The sequence below is a fragment of the Opisthorchis viverrini genome (assembly GCF_000715545.1).
Source record: "Opisthorchis viverrini unplaced genomic scaffold opera_v5_16, whole genome shotgun sequence".
Taxonomy (NCBI): Eukaryota; Metazoa; Platyhelminthes; class Trematoda; order Opisthorchiida; family Opisthorchiidae; genus Opisthorchis; species Opisthorchis viverrini.
This window is the reverse complement of record NW_008751672.1, coordinates 1,649,771-1,661,375: the sequence shown is the minus strand read 5'-3', so window position 1 is coordinate 1,661,375 and position 11,605 is coordinate 1,649,771.

Below are 11,605 nucleotides of genomic sequence, written 5' to 3'. Positions count from 1 at the left end.
GAACCACCCTGTCAAGGAGAGGCGCACCAGTGTTATGGGTATGTGTGAATGATCGGTCTGTGGGGCCAAACAGGTATTTTATTCATAGCGCATCTTCAGACCCACTATTTGATATGCGTGCAATGCGCATGCTCAAGGGATGCAGAATGATTCAGAACAGCGAGGAATCTAGGCTTTATTTTGGCTGAGGTTAGTTAAATCCAATCAAAGCAAAGCACCAGATATTAAACAGAGCTGACAGAGTTTCTCGGGGATGGGACCAGGCTTGAATAATTTGGCTGGGTACAAAAGCTTAAGGCCGGAGGAGGGAAATCAAGTTAGGACATTGGAGACGGGCTTGATGACATTTACGTTGGCGGGCGCTAGCCATTCTCTGCAATTCAGTGAGCAGAAGGTGTAACCGTAGGAAGTGAACGTCTGCATCAGAGATAGATAAAGTGGTAAGTGGGAGGGTGGTTGTCGCAATTGCGGATTAATGCTAATGATTTCAAGCTGGTAAGTATAAGTGCTAGGACCTAGTAACAGGAGAGCCAGGGTTACTGCGCTGATTACGAGGGATTGGGGCCTATTTCAAAAAATTGTCTAGTGTAGTCAGAGGTGTGAAAAGGCGCTCAGCTCTTTCAATCGAAATGTAAGGATCGATGACCGTTCGGAAGCCTACGCGGGATGAGATGGTGCGGATATGGGAGGGGAGCTTGTTCCCTAGTTTGGAATATAGGTAAAGGAAATAATTTTGTCTTAAGACAGTTCAACATGTCGACAATGGGAGTAAACCTCCGGAGTTACGGATATTGTAGGGGGTACAGGAAGAGAATTCAGGGCAGCTATGTGAACCACACCGGCAGATTCGGCAACGCAAAAGGCTTACATTCAACTTGATGCGCTTTAGCCATAATAAATCCAGCCCGTGACAAACAGCAAAGAGGATACGGTGGTGTAGATGACACCGGAAACAGGAACCTAGCGAACAAGTGCTGCATATTCTCCACAGCAGTCTGGCATGTCTGTGAGTACTGTGAGGGGGATTCAAGACTGTATTTAGGAATGGGTCTCACAAATCGTATAAATATGGCAATTAAACGTGATTTGTTATGGAAGGATCAGCGAATGTAAGCGCAGAGCTTGCGAGCTTTAGCCACTCTGTACCGTGCACGTTGGTCGAAGCTACATGCACAGGAATGCCTAAGTCCTAGGTCTCTCAATTCGGGAAGAGTAGGAATCGAAAGTCGGTTGAGAGTAAGCGTCTCAGGAGGAATTCGGAATCGATACGAAAGGGCTCGGCAATTTTGAACAGCAAAAGAAAGACAGGAGTTGGAAGATCAGAGTGATAAAGAATTCAGGTAGGACTGAATGTTAGCAAGAGTAGAAACCGAGTCACTGGCCTTAAACGTGTAAGCTATCTTAATGTCATCAGCGAACAGAGGGGGATCCATGAGTGATCAAATTGGTGACTTTAGTACCGTACAGTAAGGAAAGTAGAGGGCCAAGCACACTCCCTTAACTAACTCTACTGGCAATGGGAAGGGCTGAGGAGGAGAAATCCCCGATTTTGGTGGCCTGTGAGGTATGAAGCGATCCATCGCAGTAGCAGGCCATCAATCCCCGTAGATCGTTATTTGTTGAGGAGTGCACCGTGGATAATTTGGTCGAATGTCTTGCGAATATCGAGATGGATAAGAATAATACACAGTCCGCTATCGTAGGCGGACGAAATATGATTGAATAAACCAACCTGGCGTGTGTTAGCTGACCGCCGTGCCATAAACCCATACTGCCTATTGCTAAGGGCTTTAGTAGTGAGCAGGTAGTCCACGCCAGGGACTTTGCTAAGGTGCTCTAGGGTACGAAGAAGTAAGCAAGTATGGTGGATGCCACGACAGCTGGCTAGAGCAGTCCGTGGACCTGACTTATTGCGTGTGACAATAGTAGAGCGCTTCCACTGACTTGGGACGAAGTTAAAGTTAAAGCTAGAGAGGGCCGTATACTTGTCAGTCGTGAGACCAAGTGGCGTAGACTTGAACCCTAGGATCCGAAAGACACACGCATCCTTAAATATGTACCCATGGGTGCAGCCGTAGGTGGTGTAGACTTGAACCCTAGGACCGACAGACACGCATGCTTAAATATGTACCCATGGGTGCAGCCGTAGCAAAGATCTAGAGAGTGGGAGGGAGCTCGTGTGGGTCACTAATTCTCAAGTTCACTTGACCTCTGCCGTCTTATACCGATACAGTTAGCCTAATAAAATCAGCAGCTCGCTCTTCCTCGTCAAAACTTGTAGCCATCACATACTCAGCCACAGTAGCAATCTGACCAACAAGGAGCATCCTTCTGGGCTTCATCCAATCCATCGTTAATTTCGAAAAGTTGCAACGCATCTTCCAAAAACATGTCGACTATACCCGAACAAATGAGCTAGTGTGGTGGTCTGGCTACCCAATAAATTACTTTACCAGGAGCGTGTTGCAAAGAATTAAAAACAATAACGCTAGATTGAATATACAATAATCGACAGGTCAGATGGAATATACTCACTTAGGATTGTTCTCTTTAAAATAATTTATCGTTGGCCCAGGTCAGCGAGTAAACAATCATCTAATCATGGTTGTCCATGGACTCCTCCCGAACAATACCCACATAATGGATTCCGAAGATTGTCTGAAATGTTTTGATACCGCAGTTAGCACATGAGACCCGCGAATGACTTCGGTGAGCGCGAGCGAAATCAAAAGAGAGGGAAGGGGCACGTGACCACGTTTGTACTGTGCGGAGTGGTACAAGTGCGCGTTTTTGTGGTTTTTCTTAATGGACCATAATCGGCTATGCAATTGACAAAATAAATGATGTTATAATGGAAGCAAAATAGAAGTACAAATTACCATACCTGTAAGATAGCCAAAACCGAGGCGATCAATACATATCAGATACTGTCTCAGAGACAGCCGTTGTCAAACGTCTGAAAATACCTTTGTTCCTCGAAAAACCCGGCCTCACAGACGTACAACAAAACAGCCTTTACTGCAGCCTGACGAGCACGTTACTTGGCATTTATGGATATGCCGTCTTGATGCCATAGGTATTTCAAATTAACAACCATAACCCAAGATTTTTGGGTTGTGAATTGACGTCATCTCTCAAAATACAATCAAAACGAATACAACTTTGAATGTGTACAAAATGCTGCACCACACTACCTCCCCAACGGGATCGGAAAAATACTTGCGATCTCACATAAACCTTGTTTAACCTCTGAGGACTATCTCTGCCAACCAAAAGCATCCAGCTCCTCACACAATCGCACATCCCGGCCCAGTCACGTCAAAAATGACGTCCGTTGCGGGCCTCTCCGGAAACCGAAGTATTTTGGTGCGATGATTAACATTGCCATACTCAGTTCGATAGCACACCCGCAAATGATTAACACTGCCATACTCGGTTCGATAGCACACCCGCAATGTCCTTCCTTCTCTTTACTGTACTCTATCGCCCGCTCATTCCACTACCTGAAACTATGGACAAACTCATGCTTTATTCTGAATGTAACCTAATGGCTACTCCTGACGGTACGCCACCCACCTGTTGGGAATAAACATCACCATGATACCGTGACATTTTGTGGGTACAAGATGCACACCAATAAACAGAATGACTTTGGTTGGATTCTCCTCCTCAAAAATGTGAACGATATCTGCATACTTCAGGCAGACAAGATATTTACCGGAAGATACTTGAAAACCGGGTACAGAAGACATTTCGGCGTTCGTCTCATTATCTCGTCGATCACGAAATTAAGTGGAAAGGGAGATAAGGTACCCTCGACGGACACCGCTTGTTGCAGGAAGGCTTTGGAGCTTCCAATATCTTACCGTAACATGTCCACCCCTTTCGTACCTCCTTTCCATGACGATGCGAATGACTGCACGTTTGACAACTCTCACTTCAAATGCATGCCCTCTCCCCAAAACTTACTCCATCCGCATGATGGACCTCACGGCCCGCCTTCTCAAATGAAATAAGGTAAAAATAAAATGGAAGGAACTTTTTTCGGACGCCTGGTTACGGTCTTAGGTTGCACTGGTTACGGTTTATCTCTCGAGCAACCCTCTATGAATCGAAGAATCCATTCATAGAAGAGGAGAAGATGCTACGGGGCTCACCAAATACACGCGATGTGGCGCCTCAGCGGAAACTGGCTCCACAAAGCTCCACACTTTTCTTTTGACTCTAGCAGCCCCCATTCCGAGTTCAGCTCATCGTACAAACACGCAGGACTCCCGGATACCTCTGATCTCATGCCTCTGCAAGTTCCAGGCTACCTTAGTTTCACGCAATCCAGCCAATGCACGTCCCTGATATTCACATATGTCCACTAGTTCGTATCAACCACATACCAATTATCTGCGCCTGAAGGTCGATTATGGTTTTTTTAAATCGAGCAGTGTTACCTCATTGAAACAGTTAGGAATCGCGACACTTATTGGCTGTCTGTTGGGCGGAATACTAACTCACATCAAAGTGCTTTCTAGCATAACTTTCCGTAACATGTCCACCCCTTTCGCACCTCTTTTCCATGACGATGCGAATGACTGCACGTTTGACAACTCTCACTTCAAATGCATGCCCTCTCCCCAAAACTTACTCCATCCGCATGATGGACCTCACGGCCCGCCTTCTCAAATGAAATAAGGTAAAAATAAAATGGAAGGAACTTTTTTCGGACGCCTGGTTACGGTCTTAGGTTGCACTGGTTACGGTTTATCTCTCGAGCAACCCTCTATGAATCGAAGAATCCATTGATAGAAGAGGAGAAGATGCTACGGGGCTCACCAAATACACGCGATGTGGCGCCTCAGCGGAAACTGGCTCCACAAAGCTCCACACTTTTCTTTTGACTCTAGCAGCCCCCATTCCGAGTTCAGCTCATCGTACAAACACGCAGGACTCCCGGATACCTCTGATCTCATGCCTCTGCAAGTTCCAGGCTACCTTAGTTTCACGCAATCCAGCCAATGCACGTCCCTGATATTCACATATGTCCACTAGTTCGTATCAACCACATACCAATTATCTGCGCCTGAAGGTCGATTATGGTTTTTTAAATCGAGCAGTGTTACCTCATTGAAACAGTTAGGAATCGCGACACTTATTGGCTGTCTGTTGGGCGGAATACTAACTCACATCAAAGTGCTTTCTAGCATAACTTTGGGACGCTTTCTCCTATTTTGAGTCCCCATTGTGGACACTGCCGTCTTATTACCTCGTTTGAATGGCAGCAATGAACGACCGTGAGTCCTTGATGGACCCAAAAATATCCTAGCTCCAATGACAACATTAAACGGCCCATCCAAGACGCTCATATGCGGGCCTGCCCACGAACCCAAGTATGGCGTCACGATGAGGGCACTGCGACTACCATACCAAGGATGGGGTTTTGCCCGAAGTTCACTATACCTCTGACATTCCCCAGACGCGTTTGTTACTCAGAAGACCGTTTTAGTCCGTTTGACTTGTGCAAGGACTTGAAAGCATTGGCTACCTTATCTTGCCATCTGCCTATTCTCCCCACAAACTCAATAATTCATCCAGCGACACTTTTGGTGCGTCGGTACATCAGTGAAGATCAAACCTTGCGTAAAGCCAGGTATAACGTATGCTGCAATCATAAAAACAAAATCTTACTAGCCGCGATGAATTCCTTGGCTTCGGCAACCGCAGAAGAATTTTCGATGTCCAGGTTGCGAAAGGCCGCACCAATTTGAGTCTGCACATACGCAATGGGTGGGATTACTGTCAAAGTCGTTTGAGACTATCTCTTAATACGTAAGTAAACACGCGGAGAAGCCAGCCTTTCTACGAAATTTCCCACCGTTTTCATTAAGACAATGCACGAGGCCGAGAACCATTAGCCATCTAATGCCCATAGCTGCAAAACCTTTGCGAGTGGAATGAAACGCTTCACGCAAAAATGCTGCATTTTGTTGCGTATATGCTCAAATTAAAAGAATCCTAATCCACCTTCGTACTTTTGTAGCTGATATCACTGATACCCTGGGAGGCGTAGATGGGGCCCAAAAAATTGAACTCGTACTCTGAACTAAATTGCCTGTCTCCATTAGTCCAACAGAAACACTTCGATGCTCTCGAAAATTTAAATCCATTGCGGGGAATACTGAGCACCCGCGAAGCCGCCGGCAGCCATTGTAGCGTGAGACGTCAGGAAGTCTACGGTATTCGACGTTCAAGAGGACGAAGCGACGTAGCACATTTCGGTTCTGAAATGTGCGGTTATTGGGGTTGGTATTACGGAATCCACACGGCACACACAGCACACATCCGCACAGGTAGGGTGACACAGAAAAGAACACCGGAGCGTGGCTACAACACACGTATGTTAAACGGAAACCGGAAGACGGGGGTAAAAAGTCAGGTTAAGATCAATCAGGGGGGTGTACAAGAGGGTTTCTCTTTCCTGCCCGGGACTCGTGGTGGCTCGTCCGTGACACCTGTAATAGGGGGAGGGAGAGGCACATATAAGATCATATGATAGACGTGCAAGCCGATACAGTCAAGTTTCAACTGCGTTACACCGCCCCCTCCCGAGCATGAGCACTGTCCTCAGTGCTCAGAAGGATTGTTCTTTTCGGATGTACTGATCTCAACATTATGGCCGACAGGTGGTGATAGGGGGACGTGGACGGCTCGGTGCCAGGACGGGGTGAAGCGTAGGGCTTTAACTGATTGTAATGTACATACTGTACATCCGTATGTGACTTAGAAGGGTCGCGAATGACATAGGTGTTGTTTGGTCTCTTAATAACGATAACACAAGGTCCCTGCCTCATGTGACGGAATTTTGCGTGCGCACCCGGTGGTGGTTTCGGCCGGTGTAGAAGCAAAAAGTCGCCTACTTCGTACAGAGTTCTGCGTGATTTGCGATCTTACACAGTTTTATGGTGTTGCTGTGCATGTCTAATGTTTTCACAGGCGACTTGTAGTGCCGCGAACAGGAGTTCTTGGAGTGACCGGGCGTATTCGTTACTGTCAACTAGGTCTGCCTCTGAAGGTAGTCGGAGGTCGTGGTTGAGTTGTAAAAATGCCGGTGCATAACCTGTCGACTCGTGTGTAGCTGCCGGATAGGCCAGCATACATAGCAGAATGTGTTAGTCCCACTGTTTCCCTTCGTAACGAGAGTGGTAAGTATTTTCTTTATGGTTCTGTTGGTGCGTTCCACCAGACCGTTCCCCTCTGTGTGGCATGGTGTTGTCCTCGTTCTATGGATCCCCAGGAATGCGCATATTTCCCGCAGCAAGTGGCTCTCAAAGGTTGGACCCTGATCAGAGCGGAGAATGACTGGTATCTCATAGCGTGGTACCCACTCAGAGATTATCATTGACACGATCGTACGGGCGTCTTGTTGCTTCACAGGTACAGCTTCACACCATTTGGTTAAGTAGTCGACCATGGAAACAATGAAACGGTCACCTTTCTGGTCTCTGGTAGATGTTCAGTGACATCATCACCCACTCGGTTTTCCGGTCCTTGCATGGGGATTGGTTGGAGCGGTGCTCGGGGAGTTATAGCGGAGGCCTTCGTTGTCGCACACACTGAGCAGTGCCGGTAGAAACCACCAATAACGCCGTCTAATGTGCGCTTCCGTTTTCTTCTGTCCAGCGTGTCCCAAATCTTTTGGACTGCTGAGATGGTCCGCTGGACGCAACTACGGGGTACGACGACACAAGGCTGACCATCCCGACTATCCACAAGGTGGAGCACTCGGGATATAATCCGTAGTTGCCCCCATCGTGACCACAGACTCCGTGCTGCCGATGATCTTGAGGCCATCAAGCGCCCAGAGGGTTTGGAGTTACCCTGTAGCTGGAGGCGGTAAATCTCGCCAATATCCGTGCTCTTCTTCCCAGTTTATTCGATTAGGCGCGAGCAATACAGTAACAGACTCTAGTTCCTGGACTGGCCTTCGGGATAAGGCGTCGGCGTTCATGTGTCTAGCGCCCGGGCGACAGATGCAAGAGAAATCATACTCTTGAATCCGTTCTTGCCAGCGTGCAACTTGACCATCGGGGTCGCGGAAACCCTGCAACCATTGTAGTGAGTGATGGTCTGTCCGAACAAAGAAGTGCCTGCCAAGCAAATGGGACCGGAAGTGGTGGAGAAAGTTCAACAATGCAAGCATTTCACGTCGGCGGTACAATAGTTACGTTCACGTTTATCTAGAACGCGGCCACCATATGCGATAACGACTTCTCGGTCAACAACACGTTGGGACAGTACAGCACCCATCGCTATTTCGCTAGCAACGGTATCTAAAACAAACCTTCCTGCACCAAGTGAGAAGTCCCGGTATGCCAAAATAGGCGGGGATGTTAGTGCTTGCTTAAGATGGCTGAAGGGCTCATCACACTCTACGGTTCACGAGAATTTCCGATCTTTTTGGGTAAGCCTGTGGAGTGGTGCACTGACGGCGGCAAATCATTTGATAAATCTCCGATAGTAGGATGCCAGACCGAGGAAACTACGTAACCCACGGACATTCGCCGGTGTCGGCCACTTAGCGATGTGTCTGGTCTTATCGGTGTCCATTTAAACCCCATCGGAAGACAATATGTGGCCCAAAAACAATACCTCACGTTGTAGAAACTTACTTTTCTCGGTGCGGAGGGTTAGGTCAGCCCCCTTGAGGCGATATAGGGCCTCTCGCAGTTGACTGTTGTGTTTGTTCGTCGTCCGCCCGTGGACAATGATGTCGTCCAGGTAGAGCAGGCAACATCCAATGACCAGACATGCCAGTACCGCCTGCATAAGCCGCTGAAATGTTACTGGTGCGTTCGGAAGTCCGAATGGCATTGTTTCGAACTCATTAAGTCCAGATGGAATTATAAAGGCTGTTTTCGGTCGGTCTTGGGGTGCGACTTCTACTGGCCAGTAACCTGAAGCCAAATCTAGTGTTGAGAACCACTTTGCCCCTGCAACAGCATCGATTGTGTCGTCCACTCGTGGTAGGGGAAAAGAGTCGCACGTGGTGATATCATTTAATCTCCGATAGTCAACGCACGTGCGCAAATTTCCGTCCTTCTTCTTTGCAAGGTCAATGGGGGAAGCCCATGGGGATGATGACGGCCGAATGATCCCGTCGTCTAACATCTCTTGAATTATGGCGTCCAGCTTGGCAAGGTAGTGAATAGGGATTTTGCGAGGGGTTTGATATATAGGGTGGTGGTGTCCAGTATCCATAGTATGTTGAAGGACATGGGTATGGCCCAATTTAGATCTGTGGGTGTCAAACGAAGCAGTGAATTCATTTAGTAGTTCCATAAGGCCGTGCTTCGTCTCCGGGAGAGTAGGGCTACAGTCAACTAAGGGCTGCGTCCAATGATTACTGTGTTGTGCAGACGACAGGAAATTAGGGTTTGGTTGGCAGGGGTTGTCCAACTTGATTTGTCCGCTGGTGAAATCGATAGAAGCCTTGTATTTCTTTAAAAATCCAACCCAAGGATGGCTTCCCATGTCACCAGGGCGCAATAGAACTGGTGATGCATGCGCAGTTGCCCGATGCTGACATAGAGTGACGCTGTTCCTGCTATTTGGAGCGGTGCACCATTCGCTGTTATTAATTTCGTGCTGACTGTCGCCTGACGACCACCTGACCAAAACTTCCGAGCACCGACTACGGAGCACGAAGCGCCTGTGTCTACCAAGAAACGTACTGGGCGTTTGGCTAGTTAACTTGAGATTGTAAGTGGTGGTGTAGAATGGGAAATATGAGAAATGATACGTACCGAATTACAAAAAGATAGAGGCCCACCAGTGGGACGGATTGGGGGATTGTGACCGCAAGCTGGGCTCTTCTCCCGAACCGGCGGCATTAGGGGGCAGTTCATCCGGGTTCCCGGCCGGTTTTTCCGGTTACCAGGTGGTAGCTGACGGAAACCGGGGTCGGCGATTACCTTCAAGGCATGAAGTTGTGGTTCCAAATCTGACGTTGTCCCATAACTGCGGGCAAGTTGGATTGCGTCGCGTATACTATCCGGAGAACGACGGATAAGTCATTCCTTTAGACCAGGGTGAGATACCCCTAGGATGAACTGCTGTAGTAACTCACTCCTGATCTTTATTCTTTCTTCCACCGCGTAAATTTTTGTTGCGAGATCCCTGAGGCTCCCCAAAAACTGGTGCACGGATTCGCCGGGTAATTGCTTTCGCTCCCTGGACCTCTCTAACTGGAGTAGAGTTGGCTGCCTGATGTTGAAGAGACCGTCCAAGATCGCCCACAGGGTGGCTGGTGGAGCTTCGATTGGGGTACCGGTTGACAGTAGATGCCGTGCTGCAGTCGTCAAGTAGACTGAGCATATATTGTCCGTACTGGGAACCTGGTACTGCTTTGAGGTACGAACGGGCTCTAAAAGACCAGAAGGTGACATCGTCACCGGGGCAGGAGGCATTGGGCGGGCGCAGGGCGGTCGGGAGAAATAGGGCAATTCGCTGTTTCCTGCACATGTAGTACGATGGGAGGTTCAAACTGGTCTTTCTGACGCATTTCTTTTTTTATCCCACCTCTGACACCAATGTAGCGTCAGGACGTCAGGAAGACTACGGTATTCGATGATCGAGAGGACGAAGCGACGTAGCACACGTCGGTTCTGAAATGTGCGGTTATTGGGGTTGGTATTACGGAATCCACACGGCACACACAGCACACATCCGCACAGGTAGGGTGACACAGAAAAGAACACCGGAGCGTGGCTACAACACACGTATGTTAAACGGAAACCGGAAGACGGGGGTAAAAAGTCAGGTTAAGATCAATCAGGGGGGTGTACAAGAGGGTTTCTCTTTCCTGCCCGGGACTCGTGGTGGCTCGTCCGTGACACCTGTAATAGGGGGAGGGAGAGGCACATATAAGATCATATGATAGACGTGCAAGCCGAAACAGTCAAGTTTCAACTGCGTTACCCCATGAAAGTGCGAATTCCGCGCTGGTTTTTTCGAGTTCGTCTAAACAACTTCTAACAAAACGCGGCCGCGTGTGGAGATCTTAATGGCTTGAATAATTACCATCAAATGCTAAAACTTCATGCTAAAGCTTCCCTTTTTGAAACTGCGGTTTCAGAGGAATTTTGGGTGTGCATCTAGGACGCGGCCATTGACTCCACATCGAGCTGTTTACGGTTTTTTTATAGAAGAGCATAGTCTACATTCCCGCAGGAAACATCGCCAACCGTATTTGTTGCCACTACCTGGAAGAACGCAGTTAGTTGGTACAAGAATAAATCCAACATTACCATTGCCTGTAGTTGTATATGGTAGTTATATATATCTTGCTGAATTCATCCACCACGAACTGCCTCACCTCGCATAACGGCGTTCCGTAGTTCAGAAGGGCCCTGCAGGTGCCCAGCTCGTCTTTGATTAGCCGTCTATTAGCCGGGAGCCGATCGTACAAAAACTTTGACGTCAAGTGTGTTCAAGGAAATAATAGGTGACTGCCAGTTGGCTCCTCTGCCTCCGTAGACAAAAGCGCTGCGAAATGCCGGTGCTCCGCGTACTTTTTACTAGCAAATACGCTCGGCTTACTAGCTTCTTCGGTTTC